The sequence below is a fragment of the Ranitomeya variabilis genome, chromosome 5 (assembly GCF_051348905.1).
Source record: "Ranitomeya variabilis isolate aRanVar5 chromosome 5, aRanVar5.hap1, whole genome shotgun sequence".
NCBI classification, from domain to species: Eukaryota; Metazoa; Chordata; class Amphibia; order Anura; family Dendrobatidae; genus Ranitomeya; species Ranitomeya variabilis.
In genome coordinates this window covers 145,915,086-145,936,123 of record NC_135236.1, presented here as the reverse complement: position 1 = coordinate 145,936,123, position 21,038 = coordinate 145,915,086, and the positions used below count along the sequence as shown (strand labels likewise).

The 21,038-nt window shown below is 42.9% G+C and overlaps 1 long non-coding RNA gene across 1 annotated transcript; it reads right to left on the bottom strand.

Annotated features, from left to right (window-relative positions):
- Window positions 1-1,349: 1,349 nt before the first annotated feature.
- Window positions 1,350-2,118, bottom strand: LOC143773458 (uncharacterized). Its single transcript, XR_013215191.1, has 3 exons — window positions 2,082-2,118; window positions 1,851-1,978; window positions 1,350-1,505 (listed from the first exon to the last, which is right to left on the bottom strand). It is a non-coding gene; the product is annotated as an uncharacterized LOC143773458 (long non-coding RNA).
- Window positions 2,119-21,038: the final 18,920 nt, after the last annotated feature.

The window sequence follows — 21,038 nt, the reverse complement described above, 5'->3', positions numbered from 1 at the left end:
GCTCGTGCTGGGAGGGACTGAAGCCCCACGCGTATCGATGCTACAAGAGCATCTTCCTCAGGGGAAATGTGCAGTAAGCCAACAAGGCTTGTTTTAATATGACCAGATAATGAAATATAACAAATATCACCTGTGGGCATGCAGCAGCGTGCAGGTATCCGAGGGCAAATGCAGGCCGGCATACACTTCCGGTTCACCGAGTGAACAGTACCGCAGCTGCGCAGTGACCTAAGGTTGCAGAGTAGCACACACAGCCACAGTCTGAGAGTAACCATGGGGACAAATAACGCTGAAATAATTAAGAGGCCGCCTGTGTAGACCAGGCAGGTAGAAAAAAGAGCTCCCAAGGAGTCAGAGGAGGCGCCTGTGTGGACCAGGCAGGCAGAAAAAAGAGAGCTACAAAGGAGTCAGAGAAACAGAACACTGGCCAGTGATCAATAGAGAATAGGGGCATGAAAAAAGTGTTAATACTGAACACGTACATAGATTACTACCAAATGATCAAGGCTGACGGAATGAGACACACATTCCCGCTGCTGGAGTTTTACCAGACAAACGGTGACGCAGAGATGATTCAAGGACAAGCGCCTGCGCAAATGAATAAAGTTGAAATTTAGTAAACCAAAAGGCACTCGCGCAGTGCAATTATATTGCTGTGTAAGTCCATACATGCTGAGACGCGTACATCCCTGAGAGGTAAATTAGAGCACACGAAGTAAAGGGATAACAATAAATATTCACCCTGTCCCTGTTGGTCATAGAGATAGAAAGCACAGTCCTGACTTATTAGTTGTGATGCATATGACCGCTCAGAGTAAAAGCAGATACTGCACCCCCACCTTAGTGCCTGGTAATAGGAGACAAACTTGCATCAAAAATGAGGGCACCCCCCAAAAAAAAAAATAAAAAAAATAATAATAATAATAATAATAATATATATATATAAAAAAAAAATTAAAAAACATTTTAAATAACAAACATTTTTTAAAAAAATCTAAAAATAAATAAATAAATGGATGCCCATACAGTACAAAGGAAACGCACACGCCAATACTTAGAATACCTGAGGATCATTCCCATAGCACCGACTAAGCGGTACGACAGATCCACATGTGCGTATAACTGGGGTAGCATACCTATTAAAGGTTGGTACCAGGAGGAGGCAAAATTAATATGACAATACATAGACACAAACAGCATTGTACTATAGTAATATACTAATATCAATAAGATGATCCCCATAATACATGCGTGCCATTTATTTTCTTGAGAAAATGATCACATCACAAAGGTACTATAAACCAATAACAAGGTACATCCTAGCAAGGGGCACCAAATAACAGGGCAAAGTCTGGCAGTGGACGCAAGTATACAATAAAAAATGTACAGTCCATAAACAGATGATCAAAACCGACGTTCCAGGAGATGAAAGGCCAACAAGGTCCATAATGTTTCTTCATCTTCCGCCTAAGCAGATGCTCACAAAATCTAAGGTGGGATGAGAACTAGAATATACAAAGACAGAGGTAAGTATTAATGAAGGGAAGGGGGGGGAAGAAGGGAGGGAAAGGGAGAGGGAAGGGGAGAGAGACGGGTAGAAAGGAAAATATAGAGCACAATTTCTCATGCTTGCTTATAAAAACCCGTATATAAAAGTTCCTCATTCATGCCCGCTGGAGCTAGAGTATTAAGATTGTAAATCCACTTGGACTCCTTCCTTAAAAGTTCGGGCACTACATTACCACCCCTGATATCCATTTTGACCCCCTCCAAACCCATGACCCTTAGACCCCTTGAGGACCCCCCATGGTGATGTAAAAAATGTGCGGCCACTGAGGGCAGCGTCTTACCTCTCTCAGACTCCTTCCGGGCCGTGTTGATGCTGGAGAGATGCTGTTGAGTCCGGCGTCTCAACTCCTGCGTGGTATAACCAACATACAGCTTCGGACAGCTACAAATCAAGGCATAAACAAGGTTCCTAGAACGGCAATTAAAGTAACAAGGCACTTGGATCCTCCGTGAACTGCAGGGAACAGATATCCCACTGTCAGCTATTATATAGCTATAGACGTTACACCTACCACAGGGATAAGATCCATAGAGATTGCTGCCGGTCCCCGTCCTGGTAGTTGTACGCCTGAAATTACTTGACACAAGCTCATCCCTAAGGTTGCGAGACCTCCTGGCCACCATCCTAGGGGTGTCGGAAAGCCACAGTGAGAGTTTGGGTTCTGTCAGCAAGATGTCCCAGTTTTTCTTTAAGATGGTATACACATATTTCCACTGGTTGTGATAAGTGGTGACAAGGTTAATGGTCCGTGCCGGGGTCCTGCTCCTGGGCCTGAGTATTTCTCCTCTTGTTACCCGCTGGGAAAACATAAATTCATGACACACCAGTCATAAACAAGCACTGGTGCATGTTACTGGGTCTTACAATGGATATTACCACAACAAGGTATCATTCTCTGACCACGGCTATTGGCTGCCGTTCAGATACATCGTGCATGTGCTGTAGCCAAAGGGATGTAGAGTAATCTCAGGAAATGGCTGGCTTCACATGTCTGATCACGGAACGCAATATCCGGCCAGTCCAAGGGTGTCCTGATCCAAACTCAACAGGCATAAGCCTCATTCACACGTCTGTGTTTAAGAACGTACATGAAAAATGGTACCGGTGAAATCAGTGCTTTGGATGAGTGTATCATCAGGGTTGGTTGCTGTATACAATTTTACCATCAGTGTGTCATTAGTGTGCCATCCGTGTGTGTCCATTTTTGCCATTAATGTGTCATCAGTGATTTTCACAATAGATAAATAAAAAAATACAAAGCTTCTCCTACACGCACAGCACAAGAATGTCATCCGTGTGCAATAAGTGTTTTTCACAGTCACATAGACTTGTATTGGCACTTTTCTTCCATGATACCATAAAAAAACAGACATGTCTCTGCGAGTTTTGCTTGGGAAAAAACAGGCACAAATGAATAGCACCAGAGATGATGGGTATGAGTTCCTACTGCAAAAGAAAAAGATACAACACGAACGTGCAACACAGACATTTGAATATATATGTGAAGATGTTGAGTTTGTATCAGGTGATCCGCAGCCGGTCTAGACATCACGGTCTGTACTACGACAGTAAATAATGGAAGTGTGAAAATGGCTCTACCTGTATTATGTGTAGAATAAATGAGGTGGGCTGGAAGAGCATTACTATTTTATGGTACATATTACAGCAAGAGTTATTTAGCATCCAGAGAGGGGGTGGTTTTGACAACTTCTGCTGTACAACTTGTAGACATGCAGCGGTAGTTGTTATTGTTGGTGCAAGCAATATGTGTCAATCAAAGCAGTCCCATATGCATTTAGTGGACCAAATTTTTTTATTATGAAATATTACCTGGAATTTACTTTCAATTCAAAAACAGTAAATATCAGATAGTGATTTTTTAAATATCAGAAATGAAAAACCAGGTAATGACCCATTTTCCCAGTGAAGATTTACATTGCACCCACTGAAGTCAATCGACCCCAACTGATCATTCAGAATGATACCATATACAACTCTGGCAAAAATTACGAGATCACTGCAAAATGTTCAGTTTGTCTGATTTTTCTCTTTATTGGTATATTTTTAGTAAAATGTAAATTGTTCATTTATTCTATAAACTTATAACAACATGTCTCCGAATTTCCAAGCAATAATTTTTGTATTTTTTTTCTGACAAAGAAAAATCGTCAAATTTAAAAAAAAACCAAAACAGTTTCAGACCTCAAATAATGCAAAGAAAACAAGTTCATAATCATTTAGAAACAACAATACTAATATTTTAACTCAGGAAAAGTTCAGAAATCAATATTTTGTGGAATAACCATGATGTTTAATCACAGCTTTCATGCGTCTTGGCATGCTTTCCACCAGTCTTTCACACTGTTCCTGGCGCAAAAAATGTAAGCAGTTCTTCTTTGTTTGATGGCTTGTGACTATCCATCATCCTCTTGATTACATTCCAGAGGCTTTTAATGGGGTTCAGGTCTGGAGATTGGGCTGCCCATGACAGGGTTTTGATGTCTTGGTATACATATAGTATGTATATATATATATATATATATATATATATATATATATATATATATATATATATATATATATATATATATATATATATGTATATATATATATATATATATATATATGTATATATGTATATATATATATATATATATATATATATATATATATATATACTGTATAGATACTATATATACACACACCATAAATTTGTGTGCACAACGTATATTATAAAGCAGAAGTACAGGTCTGAAACTTACTGAATTTCCAGATAATTATGGCAATTATGTCAAACAGTATCTTAATGTTTAGAAAAAGTACTTCAGTTTTTGTTACTTGTCTGACTATAATTAACAATATCTTGGTCTTAATAAGTGTGTTGGAGATAAAGGTGTGAGATCTCCAACACAATTACCTTAAAGGTACCGTCACACTAGGCGATATCGCCAGCAATCCGTGACGTTGCAGCGACCTGGATGGCGATATCGCTGTATTTGACACGCAGCAGCGATCTGGATCCCGCTGTGAAATTGCTGGTCGCTGCTAGAAGGTCTGCACATTATTTGGTCGCTAGGTCGCCGTGTATCGCCGTGTTTGACAGCAAAAGCGACGATACCAGCGATATTTTACACTGGTAACCAGGGTAAACATCGGGTTACTAAGCGCAGGGCCGCGCTTAGTAACCCGATGTTTACCCTGGTTACCAGCGTAAAAGTTAAAAAAACAAACAGTACATACTCACCTGCGCGTCCCCCAGCCTCTGCTTCCTGACACTAAAGCGCCGGCCCTAAACTGAAAGTGAAAGCAACAGCGGTGACGTCACCGCTCTGCTGTTAGGGCCGGAGCTCAGTCAGCGTCAGGATGCAGAGGCTGGGGGACGCGCAGGTGAGCATGTACTATTTGTTTTTTTAACTTTTACGCTGGTAACCAGGGTAAACATCGGGTTACTAAGCGCGGCCCTGCGCTTAGCAACCCGATGTTTACCCTGGTTACCCGGGGACCTCGGCATCGCTGGTCGCTGGAGAGCGGTCTGTGTGACAGCTCTCCAGCGACCACACAGCGACGCTGCAGCGATCGGCATTGCTGTCGCTATCGCTGCAGCGTCGCTTAGTGTGACGGTACCTTTACAGTGTTAGAACTGTTACCTCTGCAATTAGGTTTTGATGTTCACTTATCAATGAGGAGGTGAATATCTTTCTCAAGGGACTGAGCAGGATATATTACAGGCTAATTCTCACACATCTCTAACTAGGCCTGTTCTAATCAGCAGTGTACAGCCACAAGACATTAGCGAAAAGAGCCTGGAGCCTCTTCATCCCAAACTCTTCAGAACTGCACAAAAATAAGGTCCATTAACATTAAAAGAATACTACGTATGGGATGATTGCATATATGAATTACTGAAATGTCATGAAATTACATTGCCATATTTCTGTGCACACGTTCAGTCAATGTCAAACATGCTTTTAGCACAGGAAGGTGAAAGAAATATTTAGGGATCCATCCACCTCTAGAGTAACTTCATTCTGTGAAGTTGGGAAAATAAATTGTGAGTCCAAGGTGAGAGAGGAAAGAGAGAAGGTAAAATTTTGATATGGCTATGTCGTACATATAGGTCTTTATGAATAACTATATTTACTTGTATGAATTTATAATATATTTTTATGTATTATTTGCATATAAAGACTAAGCCTGCTGTTTAAAGGGAATCTGTCACCCCCAGGACATAGCAAAATAATATTGAGGTAAGCATGTTCACATATTTATACATTATGTCGTATCATAACTATACAGTAAAACACATGCATAGCGGACTAGTAGTGGGACCAACTGCAGACAATGTAGATACCAAAAAGAAACGAACAAGCAGCCATATAGTCCCATAAAAAATACAAATTTTATTAGATAACAATAAAAACTAGATGAGCAGGTACAAAAAATACTCACAGGGGAACATATATGTTAAGTGTTACAATGGCCCATAAGAAGGACCGGACCGCCCAAACAAACCTGCCATGCCAGACATTAAGGCTACATGTACTGTAAGATACATAAAGTGTTAGGCAAGTGCCCTAGCCATGATGTAAAAAACGTACAGCAAATAGCAAATGCATACCTAACTGGCGCAGGAAGAATGGGAGACCAGGTCCAACCCCGACGCGCGTTTCGGAGCGCAATGCTCCTTCATTCATCATCCTACCCCCCTCCCATGCATGTCAGTTAATTCCACGGAATCCCACGCATGCGCCCTGCACTCCCTCAAGCATCCATACCTCTTCCTTCTATGGGCACTGCATTCAGGGATCTTCTGCGAAGGCATCGGTGACTTCCACTCCAGTGACCTCCAGTGTGTGCAGTAGTAAGTTGCTCCCCCCACTGGAGGTCACAGTGACTCGCTAGTGGCAAACGTTGGATGTTTGGGTCCCCCATTCATGTGAATAGGGTCCGGGTTTGGGTTTGGGTACTGTTCTGGTACCTGAACTGAACTTTTTATAACTGTTCGGGCGAACTCGCTGGACCCGAACATCCAGGGGTTCACTCATCACTAATCTTGTCCTTGACTTTGATGCGGGCTCACACACTGAGCCCGCATCTTTCCCCGCACATGATGACTGATCTAATGGGATGGAGGAGTAAGATGGAGGACCAGAGTGAGTGAGATGCACATAAACATGCAGATGGTGCTGCAGCTTTCTAATAAGTGCTATAGCTCACCACAGTGTTGGATTCACAGATACACTGCTCAGTCCTGTTGTTTGCCATTCATGCTGGTGCTGCTTCTATGATGCAAAGAGACAGGAGAATCAGAATCCTTTATGACTTTATGTGTACTGAGCATAGGAGATATTATATATGCTAGTCTGCATCTGCTAGTTCAGGAGCAATTGAAAAATTAGAATTGGAGCCTTCAGAAATAAAAACAGATGAAATGCAGGATACAATCATAAAATAGCCAGAAATTGTGTTTTTCCTCATGTACACACATGACAGCTTATTCTGAATACATTCTTTAAGTTTCATTCTTGGTCAAAATATCTTCAGAAACACATTAGGTCATTGTCTGGCTGATCCATCAGAGCATCAGATGATCCCACGAAGGGTTTAGTCTCTGACACAGCAGTAAGTCCAAAATGGTGTCCAACTGGAGGCAATCCTACTTGAAAGTTACTTTTCAATGAGCCACTTGAGTTACTGGAGTCCATTACTTTTGGGTACATCCAGAAGCAAGCTTTTTCATCCCATTGAGTTTGTTTTGGGGTTCCTTCATTTCTGCTGGTGATCCCAAGGAATCCAATTCAACACTGTATCAGTCTATTCATAGTTCGTGAAACAAAAGCTTTTCAATGCGTCTGATAAAAAAAATGCACACAATCTTCAACAGGATCTTTATCGCTAATCTGATTTTTATTATACGGGTGTTTTTCTTAGGTGGCAGTGGTGCAGCTCTTCCTAGGTGTGATGCACTCCATGCGGATCTAACGGAACAGGAAATAATAAGGACCAGAGCACATGGCCATATTTACAGTATAGCTCATGTTACCCCAGTCATTATTATTGAATATGCTCCTTTAAAAAACTATTACCTTAAGGTACCTTCACACGAAACGACTTTGTAACGATATCGCTAGCGATCCGTGACGTTGCAGCGTCCTCGCTAGCGATATCGTTTCGTTTGACACGCAGCAGCGATCAGGATCCTGCTGTGATGTCGCTGGTCGCTGAATAAAGTCCAGAACTTTATTTGGTCGTCCGATCGCCGTGTATCGTTGTGTTTGAAAGCAAAAGCAACGATACCAGCGATATTTTACACTGGTAACCAGGGTAAACATCGGGTTACCAAGCGCAGGGCCGCGCTTAGTAACCCGATGTTTACCCTGGTTACCAGCGTAAAAGTAAAAAAAACAAACAGTACATGCTCACCTGTGCGTCCTCCAGCGTCTGCTTCCTGACACTGACTGAGCCCGGCCCTAAAGTGAAAGTGAAAGCACAGCGGTGACGTCACCGCTGTGCTGTTAGGGCCGGAGCTCAGTCAGTGTCAGGAAGCAGACGCTGGGGGACGCGCAGGTGAGCATGTACTGTTTGTTTTTTTTACCTTTACGCTGGTAACCAGGGTGAACATCGGGTTACTAAGCGCGGCCCTGTGCTTAGCAACCCGATGTTTACCCTGGTTACCCGGGGACCTCGGCATCGTTGGTCGCTGGAGAGCGGTCTGTGTGACAGCTCCCCAGCGATCAAACAGCGACGCTGCAGCGATCGGCATCGTTGTCGCTATCGCTGCAGCGTCGCTTCGTGTGAAGGTACCTTTAGCCAGTTTAAGTGATTATATTGATAATTACCCACTGTTAGTAAACCAATCAACTGTAAGCAAAGTTACAGTATCTATTACCCTTGATCTTTATTTTATTGCCTTAAAGGGAATTTGTCAGGAGAATTTTGCAATGTAATCTGACAGCAGCATGAAGTGGGGCAGAGAATCTGATTCCAGTGATGTGTCACTTAGTTTAATGGGTGCAGCAGTTATGATAGAGTCACAGTTTTTTCTGCTGCAGATCTAGCAGAGCTCGGTATGTTGAGCTCTGTATTACCCGCTCACACCACAGCTTTCTGTGTACATTGTATAGTGAGAGAAAGCTGTTAATCAGATGTTAGGGACCTGGCTGGACTCCATGGCACAAGCTCAGTTGTCCTGCAGTGATAATCTTCTGCTCATAAAAAACTGATTTTATTAAAACAGCAAAACACACTCCAATAAATGACATATCACTGAAATCAGTCTCACGTCCCCTACATCATGGTACTCTCAGACTACATAGCAACAACAGGCTAACATATTCCCATAATACAACTTAATATTGACACGATTGGTAAAATAATTATAACCATACCCTTTAGGAATTATATCACAATACAATGATTGAATAATCTTAACATTCAATATCTAAAGGACAGTGAGTTATTATTACCACCATATTTCCACTGAATAAGATAACTACCGTTACTGAATTACACTATCATACACTACTTAAATTACACAATTACATCACCGCACTGTCACTGAATAATGCCACCTTACAGTATCTGAATATGCAACAGTAACTACTATACAATAAGGCCTGAAATATCCAAAGAGGACCAATACCAGTAACAGTTACAGTGCTAGAATTTTTTTTATGGGGGCTAAGTCCCCTACAACAGTGCATAACCCAGGTAAAATTTACCGTATTTTGGGGATCTGGACTACTTTTAGGGAATTTGGGAAATAAGAAGCTTTGTGTTTTTCAACAAATCCAGAAGTAAGAAAATAATGACATAGATACATGTTCCTTTAAAATGCCACAAATAAAGCAACAAATCCTTGCATTGATAATTATTTCTACATTTCATTATCTTATTTTCTTTTTACGAGTAAATGATTAATCTGACCATGTCTAATGTAGATTTCTTACAACAAAGCAAATAATCGATACAATGCAATCAACATATATTTTGTCCTCTCATTATGATATGTAATTATAGATTCTTCCATAATTTCCTTTGATTTATCAAGAGTTTTTCTTCTTTTCATAGGCTTTAACTGCAAGTATAATTTATGCAGGTAGATTTATGGTTATATAATCTTCTTGGTTTTCAAAAGGTAAATTATCACATATAGTGGGAAATTTATAAAAATAATTAAATTGAAAATATAATTATAATAATAATAATAATAATAAAACAAAAAAAAAGCATATATATATATATATATATATATATATATATATATTTTTTATAAACTTCACAAAAACAGGCAGCACTCCATATTCTTTAGGTCAATATGCAGGTGTTTATTGTGCCCACATCTCCATGCAACGTTTCGGCTCTAGCTGAGCCTTTCTCTTGAGAAAGGCTCAGCTAGAGCCGAAACGATGCATGGAGATGTGGGCACAATAAACACCTGCATATTGACCTAAAGAATATGGAGTGCTGCCTGTTTTTGTGAAGTTTATGGATTGGAAACAACCGAGGACGGGTTGTCTGGGCTTTGCACCTGAACATAAGTAGTGGAGTGTGCTGTTCCATTTTTTTCTACTATATATATATATATATATATATATATATATATATATATATATATATATATATATATATATATATATATATATATATTAAGATGGGCAGTAGACAGTTCAATGAGGGGAGATACTGTATGTATCATCGAGGTTGGTAGCCTCGGTGTTGTAAGTCCAGGAAAGCAGGTTCCAGCATGTATAATGCTCTGACAGTTAACCCCTTCATGACCCAGCCTATTTTGACCTTAATGACCTGGCCGTTTTTTGCAATTCTGACCAGTGTCCCTTTATGAGGTAATAACTCAGGAATGCTTCAACGGATCCTAGCGATTCTGAGAAAGTTTTTTCGTGACATATTGGGAATCATGATGGTGGTAAATTTAGGTTGATAATTTTTGCGTTTATTTGTGAAAAAAACAGAAATTTGGGGAAAATTTTGAAAATTTCACTTTTTTCAAATTTTTAATTTTTATTCTGTTAAACCAGAGAGTTATGTGGCAAAAAATAGTTAATAAATAACATTTCCCACATGTCTACTTTACATCACCACAATTTTGGAAACAAAATTTTTTTTTGCTAGGAAGTTACAAGGGTTAAAATTTGACCAGTGATTTCTCATTTTTACAACAAAATTTACAAAACCATTTTTTAGGGACCACCTCACATTTGAAGTCAGTTTGAGGGGTCTATATGGCTGAAAATACCAAAAAGTGACACCATTCTAAAAACTGCACCCCTCAAGGTGCTCAAAACCACATTCAAGAAGTTTATTAACCCTTCAGGTGTTTTACATCAACAGAAGTAACATGGAAGGAAAAAATGAACATTTCAATTTTTAGTCACAAAAATGACCTTTTAGCAACAATTTTTTTATTTTCCCAAGGGTAAAAGGAGAAACTGGACCCCGAAAGTTGTCCAATTTGTCCTGAGTACGCTGATACCCCTTATGTGGGGGGAACCACTGTTTGTGCGCATGACAGGGCTCAGAAGGAAAGGAGGGCCATTTGACTTTTTGAATAAAAAATTGGCTCCAACCTTTAGCGGACACCAGGTCATATTTGGAGAGCCCCTGTGTGCCTAAACATTGGAGCTCCCAAACAAGTGACCCCATTTTGGAAACTAGATCCCCGAAGGAACTTATCTAGATGCATAGTGAGCACTTTAAACCCTCAGGTGCTTCACAAATTGATCCGTAAAAATGAAAAAGTACTTTTTTTTTCACAAAAAATTTCTTTCAGCCTCAATTTTTTCATTTTCACATGGGCAACAGGATAAAATAGATCCTAAAATTTGTTGGGCAATTTCTCCTGAGTACACCAATACCTGACGTGTGGGGGTAAACGACTGTTTGGACACACGGTAAGGCTCGGAAGTGAAGGAGCGCCATTTGACTTTTTGAATGAAAAATTAGCTCCAATAATTAGCGGACACCATGTCGCGTTTGGAGAGCCCCTGTGTGCCTAAACATTGGAGCTCCCCCAAGAGTGATCCCATTTTGGAAACTAGGCCCCCCAAGGAACTAATCGAGATGTGTGGTGAGCACTTTGAACCCCCAAGTGCTTCACAGAACTTTATAACGCAGAGCCTTGAAAATAAAAAATAATTTTTCTTTCCTCAAATATTGTTTTTTAGCCCGGAATTTTTTATTTTCCCAAGGGTAACAGGAGAAATTGAAACCCATATGTTGTTGTCCAGTTTGTTCCGAGTACGATGATGCCACATATGTGGGGGTAAACCACTGTTTGGGCGCACGGCAGGGCTCGGAAGGGAAGGCAAGCCATTTGGCTTTTTGAATGGAAAATTAGCTCCAATCGTTAGTGGACACCATGCCGTGTTTGGAGAGCCCCTGTGTGCCTAAACATTGGAGCTCCCCCACACGTGACCCCATTTTGGAAACTAGACCTCCCAAGGAACTAATCTAGCTGTGTGATGAGCACTTTGAACCCCCAAGTGCTTCACAGAAGTTTATAACACAGAGCTGTGAAAATTAAAAATATTTTTTCTTTTCTCAAAAATGATTTTTAGCCCACAATTTTTTATTTTGACAGGGGTTACAGGAGAAATTGGACCCCAAAAGTTGTTGTCCAGTTTGTCCTGAGTACGTTGATATCCCATATGTGGGGGTAAACCACTGTTTGTGCATACGTCGAGGCTCGGAAGGGAAGTAGTGACGTTTTGAAATGCAAAATTTGATGGAATGATCTGCGGGCGTCACGTTGCGTTTGCAGAGCCCCTGATGTGCCTAAACAGTAGAAACCCCCCACAAGTGACCCCATTTTGGAAACTAGACCTCCAAAGGAACTTATCTAGATGTGTGTTGAGCACTTTGAACCCCCAAGCGCTTCACAGAAGTTTATAATGCAGAGCCGTGAAAATAAAAAAAACATTTTTCTTTCCTCAAAAATAATTTTTTAGCCCAGAATTTTTTATTTTCCCAAGGGTAACAGGAGAAATTTGACCCCAAAAGTTGTCCAGTTTCTCCTGAGTACGTTGATACCCCATATGTGGGGGTAAACCACTGTTTGGGCACACGTCGGGGCTCGGAAGGGAAGTAGTGACGTTTTGAAATGCAGACTTTGATGGAATGCTCTGCGGCGTCACGTTGCGTTTGCAGAGCCCCTGATGTGCCTAACCAGTAGAAAACCCCCACAAGTGACCCCATTTTGGAAACTAGACCCGCAAAGGAACTTATCTAGATGTGTGGTGAGCACTTTGAACCCCTAACTGCTTCACAGAAGATTATAACGCAGAGCCATGAAAATAAAAAATCATTTTTCTTTCCTCAAAAATAATTTTTTAGCCTGCAATTTTTTATTTTCCCAAGGGTTACCAGAGAAATTGGACCCCAAACGTTATTGTACAGTTTGCCCTGAGTATGTTGGTACCCCATATGTGGGGTTAAACCACTGTTTGGTCACACGTCAGGGCTCGGAAGGGAGAGAGCATCATTTGACTTTTTCAACGCAAGATTGGCTGGAATCAATGGTGGCGCCATATCACGTTTGGAGACCCCCTGATGTGCCTAAACAGTGGAAACCCCTCAATTCTAACTCCAACACTAACCTGTTATGATCCGGTGACTTTGGAGCCGCATGAACTTTCTCTGGAGTAGGTGGAAACTGTACTGACCGCAAACCTGAACTAACACCGCAACTAGAAGTAGCCGTGGGGTGTGCCTAACAAACCCTAGACACCTCGACACAGCCGGAGGACTAAATACCCCTATAGATGGAAATAGGAATACTACCTTGCCTCAGAGCAGAACCCCAAAGGATAGGCAGCCCCCCCACGAATATTGACTGTGAGTAGGAGAGGAAAGACACACGCAGGCAGAAAACAGGATTCAGCAAAAGAGGCCACTCTAGCTAAATAGGGAAAGATAGGACAGAATACTAAGCGGTTAGTATTAAAACCCTTCCAAAAATATCCACAGCAGATAATACAAAAAGTTCCACAATCTAACTAAAGACATGGAATGTATATCTGCCACTCCAGAGAATCCAACAAGACTGAGAAAATACTGCCACAATCTAAGCTGGACAAAAAAACACCGAATAGCACAGAATTATTAAGCACACAGCATGTGTGCCACAGAAACAAAACCAGACACTTATCTTTGCTGATTTGGCAGATGGCAGAAGGAACCAAACCAGGACCAAAACCTCCCAACAACCATGGACAACTGGCAAGGACTAATGAATCCTGCACGCCTAAATACCCCAGTCAGAACTGCAATCAGCAGATACACCTGACAAGGACTGCAACTCAGGGACAACTGCATTACCACCTACAACCACCGGAGGGAGCCCAAAAGCAGAATTCACAACAGTTCCCCCCCCTTGAGGAGGGGTCACCGAACCCTCACCAGAGCCCCCAGGCCGATCAGGACGAGCCAGATGAAAAGCATGAACCAAATCAGCAGCATGGACATCGGAGGCAAAAACCCAAGAATTATCCTCCTGGCCATAACCCTTCCATTTGACAAGATACTGAAGCCTCCGCCTCGAAAAACGAGAATCCAAAATCTTCTCAACCACATACTCCAACTCCCCATCAACCAACACAGGGGCCGGACGATCAACAGAGGGAACAACGGGTACCACATATTTCCGCAATAAAGATTTATTGAAGACATTATGGATAGCAAAAGAGGCAGGAAGAGCCAATCGAAAAGACACCGGATTAATAATCCCAGAAATCCTATAAGGACCAATAAACAGAGGCTTAAACTTAGGAGAAGAAACCTTCATAGGAACATGACGGGAAGACAAACAGACCAGATCCCCAACCTGAAGCCGGGAACCAACACACCGACGACGGTTAGAAAAACGTTGAGCCTCCTCCTGAGACAACACCAAATTGTCCACCACATGAGCCCAAATCTGCTGTAACCTGTCAACCACCGAATCCACACCAGGACAGTCAGAAGGCTCAACCTGCCCAGAAGAAAAATGAGGATGAAAACCAAAATTACAAAAAAAGGCGAAACCAAAGTAGCCGAACTAGCCCGATTATTAAGGGCAAACTCGACCAATGGCAAAAAGGCCACCCAATCATCCTGATCAGTAGACACAAAGCATCTCAAATAAGTTTCCAAAGTCTGATTAGTTCGCTCGGTTTGGCCATTTGTCTGAGGATGACATGCAGAGGAAAAAGATAAATCAATGCCCAGCCTAGCACAAAAGGCCCGCCAAAACCTAGAAACAAACTGGGAACCTCTGTCAGACACAATATTCTCCGGAATACCATGCAAACGAACCACATGCTGAAAAAAACAACGAAACTAAATCTGAAGAGGAAGGCAATTTAGGCAAAGGCACCAAGTGAACCATCTTAGAAAACCGGTCACAAACAACCCAGATAACCGACATCCTCTGGGAAACCGGAAGATCAGAAATAAAATCCATAGAAATATGCGTCCAGGGCCTCTCAGGGACCGGCAATGGCAAAAGCAACCCACTAGCACGGAAACAACAAGGCTTGGCCCACGCACAAGTCCCACAGGACTGCACAAAAGAACGCACATCACGTGATAAAGAAGGCCACCAAAAGGACCAACCAACCAAGTCTCTGGTACCAAAAATACCAGGATGACCAGCCAACACAGAACAGTGAACCTCAGAAATCACTCTACTAGTCCATCTGTCAGGAACAAACAGTTTCCCCACTGGACAACAATCAGGTCTGTCAGCCTGAAATTCCTGAAGAACCCGTCGTAAATCAGGGGAAATGGCAGAAAGAACCATCCCTTCTTTCAGAATGCCGACCGGTTCAAGGACCTCAGGAGAATCAGGCAAAAAACTCCTAGAAAGGGCATCAGCCTTAATATTCTTAGAACCCAGAAGATGCGAGACCACAAAATCAAAACGGGAAAAAAAAACAAGGACCATCGAGCCTGTCTAGGATTCAGCCGCTTGGCAGACTCGAGGTAAATCAAATTCTTATGTTTGGTCAAGACCACAATACGGTGCTTAGCTCCCTCCAGCCAATGTCGCCACTCCTCAAATGCCCACTTCATAGCCAGCAACTCCCGATTGCCGACATCATAATTGCGTTCAGCAGGCGAAAATTTACGGGAAAAGAATGCACACGGTTTCATCAAGGAACCAACATGATCCCTCTGGGACAAAACGGCCCCTGCGCCAATCTCAGAAGCGTCAATCTTAACCTGAAACGGAAGGGAAACATCCGGTTGGCGCAACACCGGAGCAGAGTAAATCGACGTTTAAGCTCCTGAAAGGCAGAAACAGCCGCAGAGGACCAATTCGCCACATCAGCGCCTTTTTTTGTCCAATCGGTCAAGGGTTTAACCACGCTGGAAAAGTTAGCAATGAAACGGCGATAAAAATTTGCAAAGCCCAAAAATTTCTGAAGGCTCTTTACGGACGTGGGTTGAATCCAATCATGAGTGGCCTGAACCTTAACCGGATCCATCTCAATAGATGAAGGAGAGAAAATAAAACCCAAAAAAGAAACCTTCAGCACCCCAAAGAGACACTTAGACCCCTTCACAAACAAAGCATTGTCACGAAGGATCTGAAATACCATCCTGACCTGTTCCACATGAGACTCCCAATCGTCAGAAAAAATCAAAATATCGTCCAAATATACAATCAAGAATTTATCAATATAAGTCCGGAAGATATCATGCATGAAAGATTGAAAAACAGATGGAGCATTAGTGAGCCCGAACGGCATCACAAGGTATAAAAAATGGCCCTCGGGCGTATTGAACGCATTTTTCCATTCATCACCCTGCTTAATACGAACAAAATTATACGCCCCCCGAAGGTCAATCTTCATAAACCAACTAGCCGCCTTAATCCTAGCAAACAAATCGGAAAGCAAAGGTAAAGGGTATTAAAACTTGACTGTGATCTTATTCAAGAGGCGATAATCAATACAGGGTCTCAAGGAGCCATCCTTCTTAGCAACAAAAAAAAAATCCCGCTCCTATCGGTGAAGAAGATGGCCGAATATGCCCTTTCTCCAAAGATTCCTTAACATAACTCCGTATAGCGGTATGTTCAGGCACAGACAGATTGAAGAGTCGGCCCTTAGGAAACTTACTGCCTGGAATCAAATCAATAGCACAATCACAGTCCCTGTGCGGTGGAAGAGAACTGGACTTGGGCTCATCGAATACATCCTGAAAATCAGACAAAAACTCTGGAATTTCGGAAGAGGAAGAAGAGGAGATGGACATTAAAGGAACATCATTATGAACCCCCTGACAACCCCAACTAGTCACAGACATAGACTTCCAATCCAACACAGGATTACCTGCAACCACGGAAAACCCAACACGATAGCATCATGTAAATTATGCAATACCAGAAATCGACAATCTTCCTGATGGGCTGGCGCCATGTGCATGGTCACCTGTGTCCAAAAGTGGGGCTTATTTTTAGCCAAAGGTGTAGCATCAATGCCCCTTAAAGGAATAAGGTTCTGCAAGGGCTGCAAGGGGAAACCACAATGCCTGGCAAACTCAAGGTCCATTAAGTTCAAAGCGGCGCCTGAATCCACAAACGCCAAGACAGAAAATGATGACAATGAGCAGATCAAGGACACCGATAACAGAAATTTAGGTTGTACAGTACTGATGGTAAATGATCTAGCGATCCTCTTTGTCCATTTAGGGCAGACTGAAATGACATGAGAAGCGTCGCCACAATAATAACACAACCTATTCTGATCTCTGAGTCCTTGTCGTTCTGTCCTAGACAGAATCCTATCACACTGCATTGGCTCAGGACTCTGCTCTGAGGACAACGCCACAGTGCGCACAGTTCTGCGCTCCCGCATGCGCCGATCAATCTGAATGGTCAAAGACATAGAATCACTCAGACCGACAGGCGTGGGAAACCCCACCATAACATCTTTAACGGATTCAGAAAGACCCTTTCTGAAAATTGCACCCAAAGCATCATCATTCCATTTAGTCAACACAGACCATTTTCTAAATTTCTGACAAAACAATTCTGCCGCCTCTTGACCCTGAGATAGGGCCAACAAGGTCTTCTCCGCTTGATCCACAGAATTAGGTTCATCATATAATAGTCCTAAAGCCTGAAAAAAGGAATCTACATTAAGCAAAGCCGGATTCCCAGATTCCAGGGAAAATGCCCAATCCTGTGGATCACCATGCAGCAGGGAAATGATGATTTCTGAATAGAATCCCCAGAGGATCGAGGTCTCAAAGCAAAAAACAGTTTACAGTTGTTTTTAAAACTCAAAAATTTGGACCTGTCACCAAAAAACAAATCAGGAGTAGGAATCTTCGGCTCTAAAACAGGAGTCTGAACAATATAATCAGAAATTCCCTGTACCCTAGCAGCAAGCTGGTCTACACGAGAAGCTAATTCCTGAACATCCATGCTAACACAAGACTCCTTAGCCACCCAGAGAAAAAGAGGGAAGAATAGGCAAAGCAAACTGCAGAAAAAAAAATGATTCAACACCTTTCTTCCCTTCTTCTGAGATGCATTTAACTCATAGTGAGCCAGTTGTACTGTTATGATCCGGTGACTTTGGAGCCGCATGAACTTTCTCTGGAGTAGGTGGAAACTGTACTGACCGCAAAACCTGAACTAACACCGCAACTAGAAGTAGCCGTGGGGTGTGCCTAACAAACCCTAGACACCTCGACACAGCCGGAGGACTAAATACCCCTATAGATGGAAATAGGAATACTACCTTGCCTCAGAGCAGAACCCCAAAGGATAGGCAGCCCCCCACGAATATTGACTGTGAGTAGGAGAGGAAAGACACATGCAGGCAGAAAACAGGATTCAGCAAAAGAGGCCACTCTAGCTAAATAGGGAAAGATAGGACAGAATACTAAGCGGTCAGTATTAAAACCCTTCCAAAAATATCCACAGCAGATAATACAAAAAGTTCCACAATCTAACTAAAGACATGGAATGTATATCTGCCACTCCAGAGAATCCAACAAGACTGAGAAAATACTGACATAATCTAAGCTGGACAAAAAAACACTGAATAGCACAGAATTATTAAGCACACAGCATGTGTGCCACAGAAACAAAACCAGACACTTATCTTTGCTGATTTGGCAGAAGGCAGAAGGAACCAAACCAGGACCAAAACCTCCCAACAACCATGGACAACTGGCAAGGACTAATGAATCCTGCACGCCTAAATACCCCAGTCAGAACTGCAATCAGCAGATACATCTGACCAGGACTGCAACTCAGGGACAACTGCATTACCACCTACAACCACCGGAGGGAGCCCAAAAGCAGAATTCACAACACTAACCCCAACACACCCCTAACCCTAATCCAAACTCTAACCACAACTCTATGCCCAACACACCCCTAACCCCAACACACCCCTAACCCTAATCCCAACCCTAACCATAACGCTAACCACAAGCCTAACCCTAATCTTAACCCTAATTCCAACCCTAACCCCAACACACCCCTAACACTAATCCCAACCCTAACCACAACACAACTCTAACCCTAATCCCAACCCTAACCATAACCCTAACCACATGCCTAACCCTAACCCCAACACACCCCTAACCCTAATCTTAACCCTAATTCCAACCCTAACTCTAATTCCAACCCTAACTCTAAGGCTATGTGCCCACATTGCGGATTTGTGTGCGGATTTTTCCGCACCGGTTTTGAAAAATCCGCAGGTAAAATGCACTGCGCTTAATCTGCGGATTTACCGCTGATTTCCAGTGTATTTTGTGCCAATCCACTGCGGATCCCCAGACAAATCCGCACCGTGTGCACATAGCTTAAGTCTAACCCTTACCCAAATTGTAACCCTAACCCTAATTGTAACCCTAACCCTAATTCTAACCCTAATTCTAACCCTAATTCTAACCCTAACCCTAATTGCAACTCTAACCCTAAGTGCAACCCTAACCCTATTTAGCCCTAATTGCAACCCTAACCCTAATTGCAACCCTAACCCTAATTCTAACCATAACCCTAAGTGGAACCCTAACCCTAAGTGCAACCCTAACCCTAAGTGCAACCCTAAGTGCAACCCTAACCCTAAGTGCAACCCTAAGTGCAACCCTAACCCTAAGTGCAACCCTAACCCTAAGTGCAACCCTAACCCTAAGTGCAACCCTAAGTGCAACCCTAGCCCTAACCCTAACTCTAGTGGAAAAATAAAAATAAATATATTTTCTTTATTTTTTTATGTTCCCTACCTATGGGGGTGATAACGGGGGGTTTATTTACTATTTTTTTATTTTAATTGCTGTGATAGAACCTATCACAGCGATCAAAATGTACTTGGAAAGAATCTGCCGGCCGGCAGATTCGGCAGGCTCACTGCGCATGCGCCCGTCATTTTGGAAGATGGCGGCGCCCATGGAGAAGACGGACGGACACCGGGAGGGACATCGGAGCTTGGTAAGTATGGGGGGTGGGATCGGAGCACAGGGGGATCGGAGCACGGGGGGAGTGGACAGGAGGACGGGGGAGAGGACTGGAGGATGGAGGGGAGCAGGGGACATGACAGGACGGAGAGGAGGAGATCGGTGGCAGTGGGGGGGGCAGATTGGGGTCTCCAGCCATGGCAGATGCTATTGCAGCATCGGCCATGGTTGGATTGTTATATTTCATCAATTTTCATAGGTGAAATATTACAGATTGCCCTGATTGGCTGTTTCACTTTCAACAACCAATCAGAGCGATCGTAGCCACGGGGGGGGGGGGGGGGTGAAGCCACTGGAGTCATGGGGGCTCAGTCTCGCAGCATGGGTGCTGTGGGGCAACAGGCTGTCCGCCCAGCATGGCCACTGCGGCGGTGGTCGGCGCACTGCTCCACTCCGTTAGGGCGTTAGGACCCACTACGAGGTTTGCCGTGAAGTGGCAGTGGGCTTCACACAGTCTGATCAGAATGTTAAACTGAAAACCTCATGTTCAGTATATAAATTTTTGCCTAGCGGCTTTAGATCAACGTATGATTTTGGGATGTGCGGTTCATGCTCTTTTTTTTCTTTTTGTACAAAGCATGTTCTTGTCTCTTTCTTGGACCAGCACTCCTCCCATTTGGCACAGGTGGTTTTAATTAGCAGGAGACTGCAAAGTAAGGGGTCTAGCCCATTTTGGCTCTCACTGAAGAGCTAGAGGAAGGTGAGTTTAAATGCTCCTTTCATTTTGGTGCTGGTGCTGTGTGGCGGCCATTGTTGCTGTGGTTTTGTGCTGGTGGGGCGGCGCGGTCTGGAGTCATGGGGGCTCAGTCTCACAGCATGGGTGCTGTGGGGCAACAGGCCGTCCACCCTGCTGGTGCATGGCCGCTGTGGCGGTGGTCGGCGCACTGCTCCGCTCCGTTAGGGCGTTAGGACCCACTACGAGGTTTGCCGTGAAGTGGCAGTGGGCTTCATACAGTCTGATCAGAATGTTAAACTGAAAACCTCA